The sequence below is a fragment of the Diachasmimorpha longicaudata genome, chromosome 11 (genome assembly GCF_034640455.1).
Source record: "Diachasmimorpha longicaudata isolate KC_UGA_2023 chromosome 11, iyDiaLong2, whole genome shotgun sequence".
Taxonomy (NCBI): Eukaryota; Metazoa; Arthropoda; class Insecta; order Hymenoptera; family Braconidae; genus Diachasmimorpha; species Diachasmimorpha longicaudata.
The window spans coordinates 1,449,891-1,469,053 of NC_087235.1; the positions used below are offsets into that span (position 1 = coordinate 1,449,891).

The 19,163-nt window shown below is 38.4% G+C and overlaps 1 long non-coding RNA gene across 3 annotated transcripts; it reads left to right on the plus strand.

Annotated features, from left to right (window-relative positions):
- Nucleotides 1-63: 63 nt before the first annotated feature.
- Nucleotides 64-4,025, plus strand: LOC135167757 (uncharacterized). Of its 3 annotated transcripts, none has more exons than XR_010299914.1 (5): nucleotides 64-2,077; nucleotides 2,131-2,290; nucleotides 3,301-3,488; nucleotides 3,570-3,747; nucleotides 3,841-4,025. It is a non-coding gene; the product is annotated as an uncharacterized LOC135167757 (long non-coding RNA). The 3 variants fall into 3 exon arrangements; XR_010299915.1 differs by having other exon boundaries at nucleotides 3,369-3,488; XR_010299916.1 differs by lacking the exons at nucleotides 3,301-3,488; nucleotides 3,570-3,747; nucleotides 3,841-4,025 and adding an exon at nucleotides 2,503-3,130.
- Nucleotides 4,026-19,163: the final 15,138 nt, after the last annotated feature.

Consider the following 19,163-nt stretch of genomic DNA (forward strand, 5'->3'; position numbering starts at 1 on the left):
CACAATCCGACCCCATCGTCCTCATGCCATAATCTATTTTTCGTTACGAGGATCTATCGCGGATGGGCGAAGGGGTGCACAAAGGGGGGAGGGGGGAATCTTAATCGAAATACTAAAAAATGAATAACGCTCAACTGTCATGTCACTCCGAAGTTTCGACAGTCTCCGCTAGAGGCATAGCAGATCGCATTTAGCGGAGGGTAGGTAAGCACCTATACCCCTAGGAGCTTACCTACGGCAGAAAGCCGTATTGACGCCCGGAATTGTTGTCTTTCGTGAAGGACCTTTAGGAAAAATGGTGCGAGGTGCACCAAAGGAAGAGTGGCACTCATAACGCTCCACCGTTGTGGATTTTCACAATGCCTTTGGGACTTGCCAGACTATGGTGATGCTTGGCCGACCCTCCTCCACCCCTCCCGTTGCATATCCACCGCTGCAGTGATGCACGCGCGCGTTGGCTCTCTGCTAAGTTAATGTGGTGACGCTTGACTGACCCCCTACCCCCTTTTAATGCTTGAGATACCCTCTACTGCCCCGAGTGACCCTCTTAAAGTTTCACTTGTCCCCTCAAGTCACCCTCGTTACTGTTATGAACCTTTACCAACTCCCTAAGGACCCTCGTAACGTTGAACCGGTGCCCTAGTGAAGTTTAACTCTTCCCCAGTTGACCTCATCCTGCATTTTTCAAAATTATTTCCCCCCTCCAAATTCAGACTAAGAAATTAGACCACTGTCATTTATCAAGAGTTTAACGAGTAATTACGTGGCGTTGGTTTCATTCCTTCATCTTTATTACCGGGCGAGAAATGAATTTGCTAATCGTGGTGGGTTACTGCATAGTCGAACTTGACACCATATAACTGGTTGACCTCAGACTGCATTTTTGAAAATTAATTCATCCCCTCCAAATTGAAATTAAGAAATGAAACCTCCGTAATGTATCTTCATCTCTATGAGAGAAGGGAGAAGTCAATCGTCCACTGCGAGGAGAGCACGTAACACAGACTTTATTCAATAACTTTTAAATCTCAACTTGAGTCTTGAAATATTAATAAACATTCAGAAAAACTAACAAACAAAACTAGACTGTGAAATTTGGCGATTAATTATTTGAAGAGAGAAGCGGCACAGAAACAAGTTAAAATCGAACTGAACTAACTTAACTAATTTTCCAAGGGTTGGGTCCTACAACCCCCACTAGTCTAAATGTTGCGCTCGCAACTTGGTCAAGAAAAGGGAAGAGGGGTAGAATAAGGAAAGCGGTGAAAAGGAAAACGCGTGACATCGCGTTTTCTCTGTGAAGGGACTCAGGCCCTCAGCTTTCGATACAATGGACAAAGAAGACTTGAAGTTGAAGAAGTTGAATCAAAACATGAGCAAAAACAGAACTGGTACTTTACGACGTACACTGTATTGATTCGAAGATTTATGATTTCCTTCTCAAGTTTCAGGTTTGCAGAAAATGTTGATCCAACGAATTTTACTGGTAAATAAATGGGAAAGTTAAACTCAAGAGGTTAAGATTTATGCGTAACGGTTTTTCCCACACTGGTGGTGTTGTTTTCATTGTTCGTTGTCCATTGTATCTACTTATTTTCTGCGTATTTCGACACTGATTAAAAATATAAAAAATAAGATTAATGTAAATTTCGCGGACTAAGATTAATCATATATAGTGACATCTACTGGCTATCAAGCTCAGAACATCACAGACAACCCAGTTGTTGCCGCGCCTAGGGATAAGGCTCGGCTTGCCCCCACGACACTGTTGATCGGAAATCAACAATAGGATACATTGTAAGACTGTTCGGGAATTTAATCCATTGCAAATCGCGTAAACAGAAGTCTGTGACAAAATCCTCTATCGAAGCTAAGTATGTCGCGTTATCGGAAGCGGTAACAGAAATTAACTATATAAGAAGCTTACTTAACAAAATATTTAAAATTGACTTTGTCAAGCCTACAAAAATATACGAAGACAATTAAGGTGCTGTTCCTATTGCTAGAAGTTGAAATTTATCAAAGAAATCAAAGTACATAAAAGTACAATACAACGATCTGCATAATTATGGAAAAGGTAAAATCGACATTATTAACACACCAAACATTGCTAAGGTTATATTATTACAGAATCAAACATTGCTGATATTTTGGCGAAAGCTCGATGTAAACCAAAGTGTGTTAAATTAAGACAAGAATCGAAATTGAAGCAAAGTTAAGGGTCAGGATGAAGACTAAGAAAATACTAATGTAAAAAGGCGTGTTAGAATAGGACTACATTTGTATTTGGGTAAGTGGATCCCTCACAGAGCAAAAAGAGTAACGATCTCCCAAGTGGGGGTCGCCGACACCTACAAAAAATACGATATCGTTCCAATGTCGCAAATCGGTACTAAATTCCGACATTGGAACGATATGGCTGATGAACCAGAATCAGTACAGAATCGATACTGACTCTCAGTATCGTTATTCAGACATATTTAAAATGTCGAATCGATGCAGGTTTTCTGTTGGCAAAACGGTACTGTATAACCTACCTCAACTGCCGCTGTATAACTGCCTCAAAATCGACATCGTGGTAATGTTGAAAATACAGTGCTGGATCGCAATCTCCATTTCAGCGTCAGATCGATACCGGCATTATGTCCGTATTTAGATACTGAATTTTGTTGTTTCCATAAACATCTAAACGACATCGCAATTATGTCGTTGGCCGAGTACAGGATTTCGACTATGACCAAGCATCAAAACGATACGGTGGCAACTTAGCAATCCAATATCGAATTCTATACTGGAAATCAGTATCGTGACGGTGCCAAAGGAATGGTCATATGTCTATGCTAAAATATTTTGCTATGCTAGAATTTTTTTACGCCTAATATCTTTTAGAATATTCAAGATATCGAAAGATTGCAAAATATTAATTTTGATGTAAATTAAATGTGCTATATTTCTGTCCCCCTTTTTGTTTGTATGTTATATACTCTCCATGTAAATTGAAGAAAAAAGTGGAAATTACTCGCTAAATGGCAACAACATTTTATTTACGCATAAAAAAATTGAGATTGGTTGTAAAATTATCATAAATTGGAAAAATTAAACCTTAGAAAAAAATATTTGTGTAAAAATATTCGTGCATTTGTTTTTGTTTGGAATGCCATGAGAGGGACAAGGACGAAGAGCCTTTGTCATGGTGACACATGTGGCAGCCAGCCGCCCTCTCCTTTCCCCTTTCCCCAGGCGTCAACTACCTGAAAATTTTACTGCTCTCGGAAGAATTTTCAAGTATTTCTCTTTCAGTTGACCAGTGAGTGTTACCCGAAGCAGAGTGTTAAGTGAAGTGTTTGAAAAATGGATTGTGTTTTTAGCAAAATTGAGCTGGCAAGAATGCAATCACGTTGGCTATCACTTTGCCCTTCAATACAGTGGAAGAGCTCAACGCATTTGACGAAATCCTCAGAGACAGTCCCAAAAAGAAGAAAATCTTGGTATGCATATATTCGTCATTTTATGTCATTCAATTGTTTTTTACGATCTTTTTTCTAACACCTAAATTCATTAATTCACAGCAATCAGTGATGGCAACGAGATGTACGGGATCAACGAGTCTGAAGGAAAGTCTCACAGCTACTCTATCCGGCCTTCCATCGAAACAATTACAACTCGAGTATTCGGCTTGTGGAAAGGAAACTCGTGGCCACACAAAGCTTTCTTTCAAAGATACATCCATATATGGCTGTTTAGAAGGTACGACACATCCATCATCAAAATAGTAACTGGTTTGGTTCCTAGATTTCCGGATACTCATCTAATTCATTTATATATTTCGATTGTCCACAGCGGTTCTTATCGAGATACATAGTGTTTCAGCCACTTTGATCATCTCAAAGATGAGTAGATGGTTCACAGGAGCTATTGATCGCTCAGGAAACGGAAGACGGCGTACAGCACCACGTCCCAGGCAATAAAATCATCACTCATAGCCATATAAGTCCTTGATATGCTTAAGCTTGATATGTATTCGGATGGCGAACCATCATTATTAATAAAAATATCTATAATAAATAAATGAGTTACTCAATCAATAACCATTACCGTTCCCATAATTAATCCGCAAAGAATCGGCGTACAAACGACACTGGATGTATCGCCGGAATCATGGCGGATTCATGCAATTCCGGTACCATTCCAGCATTAATTGGATATTGGAATGGAGTTGTTTTTTCTCCAAAAGAAGCATCGAACCAGTACCGACCGGAGATATTGGAACGATGTTGGTTTCCAGTACCGAAATCACCTTACAAACCGACATGTTGACTACGTTGATTCAGTACCGAACGCCGGTGCAGACACGACGTCGTCATGTCGGCTCGGGACATCGTTCCGATATCGCTCCAATTGTATAACCCCACTTGGGCTGTTACCAAGGAGATTGAGCTAGTCGTTGAAGTTAGTCGTAATGTGAGAGCAGAACTGGAGCAATTGTAATATATAAGTTTATAAAAATATATAATTTTTTACTGATTAAAAGGCTTTTATTTATTATAACAAACTGCACGTACTGACGAATAGTCGGTGGCATCCTCTTTCGTTATGGGGTCGTAGCGGGTCCACTTTGGGAACACTCCAACCTCGAGAACTGCGGCTCTATGCAGTCAATCCTCTTTGAAAATATAATGGCTTCAGAGATTTCCCCTTTCATCTTGTGTGTGATGTCCTGAGGCCTGAATTTCATAGACGGCACTATTAATTCACCATTTTATTCACGAAATTTGAAAATGCATTCCGATGGTTAGAAAGTTAAGAGAGCGTCCAATTAGGAAACAATGAACAAGGAATAGAAATAATTCCACAAATGTGAGAAACTACCGGAAATCATAAATTTCAATACTGGAGTCTGCTTGTCAAATTTATAACTCTCTAACATGCATCGCAGAACAATTCTCTCGAAAAAATGAACATAACAAAGAGAAATACATTCGACGGTAACCGTGGAAAATTATAAACCCTCAATTTCGAGATATTTGGAAAGGCTTCTGATTACGTGTGGCCCACACATGTTGTTTCTTCCTTTGTTCATTGTATTGCTAGCTGGAAGCAGTGTGGCCGGATTAGTCCAAGAAAATAGGCCTCGAAATGCGAATTTTGGGGTAAATACTTGAATTTTTTATATAAATTACTTTGAAAGATACAAAAACGAATTGAGGAAGATTTTTTAAAATTTATTTCTCCCCGGGAAGGGGAGAAAAAAATAAATAACGCGTTTTTTCTATTAATTTTGGGAAAACGGTAAGGACTAGGAAAAAAAAGTTTTAATAGAAGTTGTAAAGCATCAAATATTGCATGAAAGTGATTTTTTTATTTTTTCTCTTAAAATAAAAATTAACCGAGGTAGGGTTGCTAGAAGCTAGGGGATGATAGCAGGTACATTAACACTAGAACTACCAAGGGGGTCAAAATGACTTGTTTGATATTTCTTATAATTATAACTCATTTCAGGTACATTTTCTTTCTGAAAATTTTGTACGACTTTTTCTAAAACATACAAATATTTAATTCTGGAAACCAGTTTTCTTTTTTTTTGTTATTATGTTGTAAAATAGTATGCAGTATACCTACATATACCGATATGGGTCATTTTGACCCCGCACGGAACAAGGTTTTCGGTGCTGTTCGGTTGTAACGTGGAAACAAAACTAATAACTAAAAGAACTTCCCTAGTTGGTACTATAAGACAAAATAAAAGAGAACTACCTAAACTTGCAAAATCAAAAACGGATAACATGTCTCGCTTCTCGACAGTATTTTATAAAGCAGAAAAATGTACTCTGACCATATACAGGGTGTCCGAAAATTGAACGTCCAAACTTTAAACTTAAGTTGGGGGTGAAATTCTGGATCGAAAAGTCCTGAGCGACTTTTTGATTAGACGCACCCTCTTCAACTTATTCAGGGTTGAAGTTGGACGAATCAGGGGCGTGGGATAACCGCTCGCACGACGGTGAGGAAAACGTTCGAGTGTGGTGGTATCCCCACCATACGGTACTACTCCCCTGCGGCGGCAGAAAGATATTAAGGGATGGAATGAGCCTCAATCGATGGGGAATTTATTCCTCTATCGAATGCCCTTGGTTTCATCCCTTGGCGTTAATTAGGGGAGAAGAAACTGATTTTTCAAAGCCAACGGGGCTTTAGAAAAATAAATCGCTGGGTTTTTTTCCAGCACTGTAATTTTCAACGCTGGTTTTTTATCCTTTTCGATTAGATTAAGGGATGAAATGGGCTTCAATCGATGGGGAATTTATTCCTCCATCGAATGCCCTTGGTTTCATCCCTTGGCATTAATTAGGGGAGGAATAAATAATTTTTATGTAGCGGGCGGGTGTTCATTTTTTTCATTTCCCTCCCCTTCCTCTTACCCACCGCCGCCATTCATCCCTTTCTGCTGCCGCAGGGGAGTAGTACCGTATGGTGGGGACACCACCACACTCGCATGTTTTCCTCACCGTCGTGCGAGCGGTTATCCCACGCCCCTGATTCGTTCAACTTCAACCCTGAATAAGTTGAAGGGGGTGCGTCTGATCAAAAAGTCGCTCAGGACTTTTCGATCCAGAATTTCACCCCCAACTTAAGTATGAAGTTTGGACGTTCAATTTTGGGACACCCTGTATAAAAGTAAACCCAATAAAAAAGTATTAGTGCTCAGTTCAAAACATAAGTCAGTGAAAATTGAAAAAGATGAAAAACGTTTACCTGAAAAGATTACATTTTATAACAATACCAAATTTGGCGTAGATGTTACGGATCAAATGGCTCGGAAATATACTGTGATAGCTGGATCCCGAAGATGGCCATTACAAGTGATTTACAATATTTTAGATCGCGCCGGAATAAATGCATGGGTATTACAAAAAGAAACGACAGAAGAAAATATTTCAAGAAAAGACTTTTTATTCCAGTTATCCGAAGAACTTGCAATTGACCACAAAGAACCAACCGGTAGATGTACAGATCAAGTAGAAGGAATATCATCATCTATATCGTCACAAAATCAGACACATATTTCGATGAAACGTAAACGGTGTCAAATAGCACATTGTACTAATAATAAAACGAACAACATTTGGGGTACATGCCATAAACGAGTCTGTGGTGAATGTTCTGCTAAAATATCTGTAACTTGCACAAAATATTTTCAACTTTTATACATAATTATTTTAAAAATTACTGCTTTCTAATTACTATTATGAAAAGATTATATTTAAGTTTTGTTCATAAAATTACAAAATATATAAAAACGAAAAAATTGATGTATTTTCTTAAATATCTTTTAGTAATTTAAGAAACAAGTCATTTTGACCCATCCGGTAGAAGTAAGCATACGTCAATTGTCGGTAGTTCTAGGAAGCATTGGTAGAATAAAACTCTTTCACATCAGTATCCAGGGAAGATCGTTTTTCTTTACATCTCCAATTATCACAAGAAATGGTGTCGATTAGCAGGAATAATTGCTTACACTGAAGACAGATACGTTGGATATTGTTGGACACTAGCAAATTGGCTATTATATGATGGCCACTCTACTGCAGTTCAGACTGTATCCGGGTCTGCGAAGATTCAACCAAAAGGTTTTATCTACGTTGTGAGGGAATCACAGCCTGCAAAATAACTTTAATGTATGATTAAGTATTAAGTTGTCCAGTTCGTTCGTTGAATGCAAATAATGGATATTTAAGCTTTAAATTTTAAGAGATCTGTTATGATAAACGACCAAAAAGTTCATGATGAGTCATGAAGAATGAAATCTTACGATTATTTATGAATGTCTCCATCATGATAGAATCACAGAAAATGTTGAAGACTTCTTATTTTTAAGCACAAAATAAAGGACATAGTTCGAACTAATATACAATGAACCATCAATGACCTGTCTGTCCGCTATTTACTCGATATCACCTTTTTTAACTGAACAGATGTTTTTATAAAAAATTCGGGATGACCCTCCTTAAATTGAAAATTCACGAGTAGGATAGAACTTCTTTTGGCAAACGAATTCAAATAATGATCGAAGATAAAAATGATTGGCAATAGATGAAAATTAACGTAGTATGAATAACGCGGCACGCGTAGCGTATGTGCTCATGCGCATGCGCACTCGTCCGTCAGAATAATATTCTTTAATTAATTAATATCCCATAAATGATGATTGATAGACTAATGACAATGGACTATATATGACCGACAAACAATTTTCAATCCAATGATGAGGTTACTTTTGACCTTCAATCGAAAAATAAAAAATGGGGTGCTAACTTTTGCTGGAAAAAGTTTTTAATTCATAAAAAAATAAATATTGACAATATTGACAAAGCGAATTGATCGAAAATCAATGGTCTTCAATGGACCTTCAAAAGGCCCGAATGGAGAAACTGATCAATTTTTACCTATGTGGAATTAACTACTTGGGGCTTTCTTCTTAGGGCCAGTTTTTCAACAAGTTAACCGCGTGGTTAAAGTCGACTTAAGGGGTTATTCTCATGTGAGCACTTCAAAAAATCGATTTTTTTTTTTTTATATTTTGACAGTAAAACCTATTGAAAACATGCTGTGAAAAATTCAGACCGAAATTCATAGTATTTGATAAGTTACAGCTCATAGTCGCCGACGTGTCGTAAGCGATTGTCTACCAGGCTTTCAACTTTAAACGCGTTTTTCTCGAATCATCATTTTCTGAAACGGTCAAGGTCCTACAAGAAAAAGTATTCAACCGATTGCTTTAAAATTTACATATGTTCTTCTACTCATTTATAGTTATCGTCCCTACCACAATTGTTTATTTTCGACAATATCTTCACATTTTTTTTAAACGATTTGTAACGAAAAAGAAGGAGATTTTCGTGATTTTTTTTTTGAAGTTCGATATTTTTTTTTGTTTTTAATGAAATTGATTATATTTGGTAGGGACGATAGCCACAGATCTACTGAATAATAATCTATTCGATTTTGTTATGTCAGACAACATGAACAGCCGTTATCACCTTGACCAGTGAACTACCTTTTTTTGTTGGGGACTACTTTGACTTTAAAAAAATATATGTTAAAAATGTAAAAAACGAAAAAAAAAATTTTTTTCGTATATTTCAAAATACAAATAAAAATATATTGAAAAATCAACATGATTGAAGTTTGTTGTCGCATAAAAAAAAAATTCCGAAAAAGTGGTAAAATATAGGCGTTCACATGAGAATAACCCCTTAAGACCCTCACTGCTGAGCCCAACCAATCAGGGATCTGAACCTTACCTGTAAATTGAAACTTTAACCACGGTCAGCTTACCGAAAAACTGGCGCCTAGCACCAGATTTTTCACCGGTAGATAATATCACATTTCTGTCACCCTCTAGGCTCGTCAAAACACCAGATCTGATGACAAAATCACCGAGATGGCAACGCTGACCCTCTCCTAAAATCGCCATTCTTCTAGAATGCCAGTTGAGAACCGTTTTACCGGCCACGTGTTACGTTCCCGTCTGGTTTGCTGGTTTCCAGATGGCGGGTGTTTTGGCCGTGGAATGCAAAACCACTCAGCTTCACAAGTGCGGGATTTGTCAATTGAATAATCGAACACAAACACCAATATTATGGCATTATAATATAGAAACTTTTATTCACACGTTGTAGACTTTAAACTTAACTTTTCCCCATGTAAAGTCGATCTACCCTTATAATCATCTTGAAATTTAGCCTAAGTATCAGAACGAAGGGCCTGGTGCACAATAAGGAGTAGGAGACCAATCGTGGCCATGAGCTCAGTCAAGGGGTTGACTCTACACCCCCATGATCCTCTAGGCTTACTCAGCTTTAACGTCGAAGCTATGTGATTTGAGCAAAGGGGCCTCACATGTCGAATTTAAAGAGAGAGAAATTACTTGAGTTTCTTTCGGAGAAATTACACTATCTCCGAAAAAAGGTTTTATGACTCGAACAGTTGGATGTTAGACTCAAATTGCACTTGGAAAACTCTATTACAAAAAAATTATACAAAGAATATTTCATTTGGAAGGCCTGAGCTACGTCAGGAAATTTTAAGACTTATTACTTATATCCGCTCACGAGTTTCTGACACTGACCTTTTCAAAAGGCTGTATTTTCTCATCTCCAAAAGTGTTTACAAATATTTCAAATGGCTTGAACTTATTCTCAAAAGTTTTTAATTATGAAATAAAATATGTGAACGCTAGGGGCTAAATTTAGTAATAATATGGAGGTGATAGGGACCCTATGTGGTAAGCAGCGGTCTACGCGACCCACGTGCTGGCTACCTTTTTTACCGATAGTAATGTGCCAGGCTTAGTACATGCGCCGCCGCTATGAAATTTCTTGGGGGGGGGGGCTCCGTTTGTACTTGTTCAACTGTACAAATGATCAACTGTACAGAGAATTTTCAAACGGTGAGAGCACCACTGTGCAGGGATTCAACTGTCGAGAGAAAAAACTAAGCATAGTCACATTTGTACATGCGGCGCAGAGTCGGTTAAACCGCGTGGACAAGTGTTACGCAGAGACCATGGGGGAGATCAGCAGGGCCAGTCCGGGGAGATCAACCACGAAATGTCCTAGCGGTAGCGCCGGAACTAATTTTGCAGGCACGTTTGTTGGTAAGGTACCGACCGTTATGCCTGCAAAACCGGAGCAGAGGGAAAAGTCGGTAACCCGGATAGTGTGGGGTGGGGGAATACAAGGAAATAGGGGAAATTAAACGGCTGGGCAGACGTTCTGAATATCCGAACGGCGTTGAGCGAAGCTTTATCCTCATTAGGGGGGGGGGGGAGGGATTAATTTTCAGAAATGCAGCTTAACGCGCATCAGTTCTCGGCGACGGCAAGCGAGGATTCCCAATAGACCCCCACGTTTCAAAAATTCATTTCTCCCTTTCTACTTGAGATGAAGAAATGAAACCAACGTCATTCAATTGGTCATTAAATTGTTCATTAATGACGGTAGTTTTGTTTCTTAATCCGAGTTAAGAAGGGAGGGAATATTTTTGAAAAAGGTAGCTTGACGCACATCAGTTTTCGGCGGCGTCAAGCGAGAATATCAAATAACTCCCCACGATACAAAAATTAATTTCTCCCCCCCTAGTTGTGTGCGGGGTAGTAACCGTAATGATCAACTCAAAGGAAAAATAGAGTCTTTCAGTTTGATCCTTCCCTACGGTTGTAAGTCGCAGGTATACACCTTGGTGCGGCAACACTGTCTCCTGCACTACTACTCACCAAAAGTAATTCCCAAGCAGCGATGTTGTTGGTTATGTAAAGGGAAGAAATAATCTCAATCACATAATTTGATGTTCACAAATAATTAGAAAATCTTTAATTATTAGATTAGATTATTTATTACCTTCACATAAACAAGAACATCGCTGCTGGCGAATTACTTTTGGTGAGTAGTAGTGCAGGAGACAGTGTTGCCGCACCAAGGTGTATACCTGCGACTTATAACCGTAGGGAAGGATCAAACTGGAAGACTCTATTTTTCCTTTGAATTGATCATTACGGTTGCTACCCCGCACACAACTAGAGGGGGAGAAATTAATTTTTGATTCGTGGGGGGTTATTGCGTATTCTCGCTTGCCGCCGCCGAGAACCAACTAATGCGCGTCAAGCTGCATTTTTCAAAATTAATCCCTCCCCTCCTCATTCGGATTAAGAATCGAACCCCTCATCATTAATGAACAATTTAATGAGCAATCGAATGACGTTGGTTTCATCCGTTGATGTCAATTAGAGCGGACAATATCAATTTGTAAATTTTAAAAAATGGATTGCCCGCTCTAATTTTTTAATTTTTAAAAATGAATATTGCCCGCTCTAAGTGAGATCAAGCGATGAAACCAATGGCATTTGATTGCTCATGAAATCTCTGATGACTGACGATGGTTTCGTTTCTTAATCCGAATTACGAGGGGGAGGGATTAATTTTGAAAAATGCAGCTTGACGCGCATTAGTTAGTTCTCGGCGGCGGCAAGCGAGAATACGCAATAACCCCCCACGATTCAAAAATTAATTTCTCCCCCTCTAGTTGTGTGCGGGGTAGCAACCGTAATGATCAATTCAAAGGAAAAATAGAGTCTTCCAGTTTGATCCTTCCCTACGGTTATAAGTCGCAGGTATACACCTTGGTGCGGCAACACTGTCTCCTGCACTACTACTCACTAAAAGTAATTCGCCAGCAGCGATGTTCTTGTTTATGTGAAGGGAATAAATAATCTAATCTAATAATTAAAGATTTTCTAATTATTTGTGAACATCAAATTATGTGATTGAGATTATTTCTTCCCTTTACATAACCAACAACATCGCTGCTTGGGAATTACTTTTGGGGAGTGGTAGTGCAGGAGACAGTGTTGCCGCACCAAGGTGTATACCTGCGACTTACAACCATAGGGAAGGATCAAAGTGGAAGACTCTATTTTTCCTTTGAGTTGATCATTACGGTTACTACCCCGCACACAACTAGGGGGGGTGAAATTAATTTTTGTATCGTGGGAAGTTATTTGATATTCTCGCTTGACGCCGCCTAGAACTGATGCGCGTCAAGCTGCATTTTTGAAAATTAATCCCCTCCCCGTAATTCGGATTAAGAAACGAAACCACCATCATTAATGAAGAATTTAATGAGCAATAGAATGACGTTGGTTTCATTTCTTCATCTCAAGTAGAAGGGGAGAAATGAATTTTTGAATCGTGGGAGTCTATTAGGAATTCTCGCTTGCCGTCGCCGGGAACTGATGCGCGTTAAGTTGCATTTCTAAAAATTAATAATAATTAATCCCTGATAATTAATCCCCCCCCTAATGAGGGAAAAGCTTCGCTCAACGCCGTTCGGATATTCAGAACGCCTGCCCAGCCGTTTAATTTCCCCTATTTCCTTGTATTCCCCCACCCCACACTATCCGGGTTACCGACTTTTCCCTCTGCTCCGGTTTTGCAGGCGTAACGTTCGGTACCTTACCAACAAACGTGCCTGCAAAATTAGTTCCGGCGCTACCGCTAGGACATTTCGTGGTTGATCTCCTAGGACTGGCCCTGCTGATCTCCCCTATGGTCTCTGGTGTTACGTCCCAATCGTTCCAACTATGTAACTAGGGGGAACTCTAGCGCCAATTCAGGAATTCAGCGCCAGTTTTGAGTGTGGGAACGTTGACCGCCAAAGCTCTGATGAGCACTCCATCAGATTTAATTTAATAATTGAGGATTATTTATGTGGGGTAGGATAAATGAAATAAGGTAAACACTGATGATTTAGGGAGCACTGAACACACTTTATTTTATTAAATTCGAAATTCAAAATGATCTAAAAATAAACTCAATACTTGTGAACTAATCAAATTGAAGAGAGAAACGGCAAGCAGAAGGCTTGATCAGGAACTGACTTATCTTAAACTTAAGCTTCCAAGGGTTGGGTCTAACAACCCCCACTAATCTAAAAGTTGCGCACGCAAACTAGGCCCTGAGAAAAGGGAAAAGAAAAACGGAGAAGTGAAAAGGAGAAAAGGGGAGTATTTTGCGTCGCTGACTTTCGTCCTGGAGGGACTCACCCGAATACAATGAACAAAGGGCACCACACGTGTTACGCACATGACCCCGTAAAACTGCTGATATAAACAGAACTTGAGATCGTGTCGAGTGAGGGACTCAACCTGTCAAATAAATCCACCCCTCAAATTTAACATCTAGAAAAAATGTTTACTCCACAAGAATTTGGAAACTCATAAAATATTCTAACAAATCCCAGACCCAAACACTCAAGTCTAAAATCCCATCAACAGCTTATTTTCACTAAGAATTTATTGTTTTCCCTTGTTCATTGTATTCTCTCCCTCAATTCTCGACTCTAAATTACGTCTTATAATTTAAATTATTTAAACCGGATTGAAATTTCGCGGACTTAATCGGACGATCTATAGCGCCATCTCCAGAGTTGATGTCGGGATATTACACCTCCCCGTATATAATAAAAATTAGACTCAACAAGAGTCTAATTTTTAAAGTCTTAACAGTAGTAGTCGAACATAATAGTCTTATTTATCTACTTATTTAATAGTCTACTTATGTAATAGTATTAATAGTCTTTCAAACTCTTGATATCCTATTTCTTAAAGGACTTATTCGCTAAAAATGCTGGTTTCAACTTATTAATATGTACAGTTTTCTTACGACTATCTGACAACTTAATCACTGCATTTTCCTTGTTCAACACTTTGATTATCTCATATGGACCCAGATAATTGGCATCCAACTTGCTGGTTTTTGCATCGTTAATCAAAAATACCCAGTCTCCAGGTTCAAAATGTTTCTGATTAACAACTCTGTCATAGTATAATTTAGATCTAAATTTCGCCATGTCCACATTATCAGCTGCACGGGCTTGTGTCTCGCGTAGCTTATCAACTAAGTCACCCAAATAGTCTCTATATATAGGTACACTGCTTTCTTTTACAAAATTGGATGGAATACGCGCCAGTCTTCCGAAAATCAACTCGTGAGGAGTAAAACCCGTCGATTCGTGGACTGAAGTATTGTATGAAAACATTGCATACTTCACCCATGTGTCCCAATCTCGATTTTTGTCAATAAAATTCTTTAAATATTCAGTCAAAACTAAGTGACTTCTCTCAAGAGATCCGTTAGTTTGTGGGTGGAAGGCCGTGGTTTTCAGTTGTTGGATTTTAAATAATTTTGCCAGATGTTTCATAACTTCGCCAATAAAATTCGAACCCTGATCTGTTAAAATTGCCTCAGGACAACCGAAAATACAAATAAAATTCTCCGTGAAGGCTTTTGCGATATTGATGGCTTTTGTTTCAGCCAGGGGTACTGCTAATGAATATTTTGTTAAGTTATCCTGAATGGTTAAAATATATCTATTGCCTGCTTCAGTAATTGGTAAGGGACCTACGATATCCAGTGCAATTTTCTCAAATGCAGTTTGGGGAGTGTCAGTTACAATCATAGGTTGCCTGGTTTTGACTCGAACTAATTTGTTTTTCTGACACGTGATACAATTTTTTATATAATTCTGAATTTGTGGCTTCATTTTCTCCCAAAAATATGTTCGTCTAATTCGATCATAGGTTTTCACAACCCCTTTATGGCCACCGACCGCAGACTCATGCATCTCTTTAATTATTCCCTCTCGTTTATCAACTTCCGGAATTTCTGTTTGATTTAAACAAACTGTAACGTGATAACCTTGAGAAAATGTTTTTTCTAGGTACATTTTAATGTTACCCCACGGAAATTTATCAAGTCCATCACCGGTTCTCGCGATTCTAACAGTTTTGACGTCAAAATAATCCATCGTTTCCTTGAGTTTCGCGATACTAAGGCTAGTATTAGCTAAAATAGCTTTATCTTCGACCCAGTCTTTAATTATAACCAAGAAAATGTGAAAATTTCCATGTTTAAAAACAACAACATCACCAATCTCAGGTTTATCTTTCGGAAATTGATCTTTATCAGTGAGGTTTCGAATTAAGAGTTCTTGAAAAACGGGGGTTCTCGACTTGAAATCTGCAGAAACAAACGTTGCGATGTTATCTTTTTTCATAAAGATTCCATCTCGGGTTTCGCTAAAAACGTTCAATGGAATTCGGCGTTTCACTCGTTTTCCATGTTTAATGACTTTTCCTGCGTCGGGAGTATTTATTACTTCTTCGTCTGAAGAGCTCAGCTGATCGTCATAGTCACTGAGATCATTCGAAAAATCGTCTTCATCAGGAAAGTCTGGGACAAGGGTTTTTGCGTCTGAATTCGAATGAAAAATATAATGGGTACTTCGCATATGCAAAATCGGACATTCCTCGCAAACACGATCACTTTCATTGGGATTTTCCTCCTTATTCGACATTCCGTGTGACCTACTTCCCATAGATACCTCGCGTGTTAGTATTTCATGCTGTTTTTCGATTATCGTTCGTAATTCGTTTGGATCATGCGTGCACGTCTTTTTTCGATTCGTTTCGTTCATAAGCATGTCGTCTTTGCTCCATGCTTCCGGGCCCGGACAATAAACCAAGAATCCATGGTTCAACGTACTAGGGAAAGGGGAAAACTCGGGTAAATCAGCGCTCTCCATGGCCAAGGATGTATCCTCTCGGTCAACAGGTCCCTGAACCATGGGGGGCTGCTGATCTTGACTTACTGCTTTTCCCTTTCGATTACTGGGTGGAGTGGATCCTCCCTGGGAGTCGATACATTCAACTGAGTTAAATGGACCACTCGGATGAGGATTCACTCCCGATTTATTAACTGGGTCATTTCGTTCGTTGAAATGAAATTGCGAAGACGTTTTTACTGGGTCACTTCGTTCAGTGAGATAAATTTCGATATCATGCTTTGATCGTTTATTCGTGTTATCGTTTGAGTGTATCCTTGGGAAGTCAAGTAACTCGTTTTCAACTAAACTCTTCGTAAATTTGATTTTCGCTATTGATAATTTTTCTAGCCCTTCTGATAACTCTATCGGATTACGTGAAAGAGCATCCGCGTTGGCATTCAATCGTCCTGGTTTAAAAATCACTTCGTATTGGTATTCTCTAAGTAACAACACCCAACGAAGTAATCGTGATGCGGGGTCTTTGATCTTGTGAGCCCATACGAGAGGTCTGTGATCCGTAACTAATTGAAATTTGGTCCCGTAAAGATAGGCACGAAAATGCTTCACAGCGAAAACTATGGCATATAATTCTTTCTCTATCACCGAATAATTGAGCTCAGCTCCTCTTAACAACCTTGAGGCATAAGAAACAGGTAGGTCCGATCCTATTTCACCCTGACTGAGGACGGCTCCGAGGGCATAATGCGAAGCATCTGTTGTAACTATGAAAGTTCTTTTGAAGTCGGGGAACTGAAGGATAGGTTCTTTACATAAAAGGTCTCGTAAATGCTCAAACGCGTTTTGACATTCGATGCTCCAAACGAAAGTTGCATTTTTCTTCAGTAACTGGGTCAGTGGGCGAGAGATTCGAGCCAAATTGGGGATAAAGCGCCTGTAATACCCGATGAGACCTATTGAATATATGTTACATTAGTACTTTATGTATGAGTGCTGCCATCCCATGGGGAAATGGGTGATGCAGATGGATTGGGAAAACTAGTGTGTGTGTCAGACAGTGCAGAATGAAAAGTAAGCGAGTCAGGACAAACAGGTGTATAGTCATATTAAGTCTGAAATAAAGAATATATAATTAACATTAAAAGTGTCTCAACTATTAAATTATTCTAACATGGTAGCAGAACATGGTTTCTAGATTAAAGAAAGTGGTGATAGTAGAGAAGAATTGAAAATTACGAAAGGATCTGAGACGCAGAAAAAACGTGGTCAAACGAACAGGAAAAGATGGCGTCAATTGAAAAAAATGATGGTGTACACATTCCAATATTTGATGGGACTGATTATCAAAGTTATAAAATGAGGTTACTAATGTATCTAAAAATGAAAAAATGTAAAACAGTGGTAGAACGAGAGGAAATTACTGAGGGAGAACATCCAGATGATCATGATAAGTGGGACGAAGACGATACAAAGGCGTCAACATATATATATGGTACAGTTAGCAACAAGCAGCTAGAGTATCTTAAGGGTATCAATTCAGCATACGGTATGATAAAGAAATTTGACAAGATGTACTTAAGAGAGTCGACAGCATTACAAATAATTCAAAGAAACGATTTAGAAAAAATAAAACTACAAAATTATTCGAATGTGGATGAATTTTTCCACACATTTGAAAAAGCAGTAAATGGATTAAGAGATGCAGGCGCAACAGTCACAGAGCAAGAGGTATTAAATTATATGTTGAAAGCGCTTCCATCATCATATAGTTATGTTGGAGATATCATAGATGTACTCCCAGAGGAAGAAAGAACTGTTGAATATCTGAAAAGCAAAATAAAAATAAATGCACAAAGAGAAAAAAATTACGATAAGAAACCAGATGAGGTTATGAGATCAAACGCCTTCAACACCAAGGTGCAGGACCAGCGAACGTGTTACGGTTGTGGCAAGCATGGCCATCTACAGAGAGACTGTAGAAACTCAAACGGACGAGGAAGAAGTGAATCAAGTCGAGGAAGTTCATACACACGAGGCAACTACAGAGGAATCCACAGAGGCAACTTCAGAGGTAACTACAGAGGTAACTACAGAGGAAACTTCAGAAATAATGCTCAAGGAGAAGTGAACAACACATCAAGGTATTCCGAAAATCGAAATAATTCAGATAGTGTTACCAATGTTTTCATAACTGAAATAAATAAGACAGAGATCAATAAGCCTAGAAAAAAAATTAAAAATGAAATCGAGTGGATTTTAGACAGCGGTTGTACAGATCATATAGTAAACGATGATCAGTTGTTCGAACAAAGTGTTAATCTTAAAAAACCTATTGATGTTAAATTGGGCGATGGGCGAGCCATGAAGGCCACCAAAATTGGAAAAATTCGTACAGCATTAAGAGTAAATAACAAAGAGTTTGAAGTAATTATGAATGATGTTTTCTTTGTTAAAGATATGAGACAAAATTTAATGAGTTATGCAAAAATAACTAATAATAATACGATAATTTCACATGATAATGTTGCTGAAATTTATAATATGAGAAATGAAAAGATTGGCATTGCAGAAAAAATAAATAATATTTATCGATTAACAAGTTTTAGTAAAGAGTCTTATAAGAGTCCAGAGATAAACAACAGTCAATGTTTAGAAAATGAGAAAATGTCTGTACAAGAGAGATGGCATAGGACCTTGGGTCACGTAAATTTTGATTATTTAAACACCTTGAGTAAAAAAGAATTGATAACTGGCATGCCTACAAATATAGAGAGAAAACAAATGAAGTGTGTTACATGTATTGAATCCAAAATGCACAATGTACCTTTTAAGAATGAACGACGACGAGCTAAAGAAATATTAGAGATTATTCATACTGATGTACATGGACCACATGCAACTGTTGGAGTTAACGGTGAAAAATATTTCGTATCATTTATAGATGACTACAGTAAGTTAGCAAAAGTCTATACTATTAAATCAAAATCACAAGTTTATGACTGTTTAGTAGATTATGTAAATCTAGTGGAAAATAAAACTGGTAA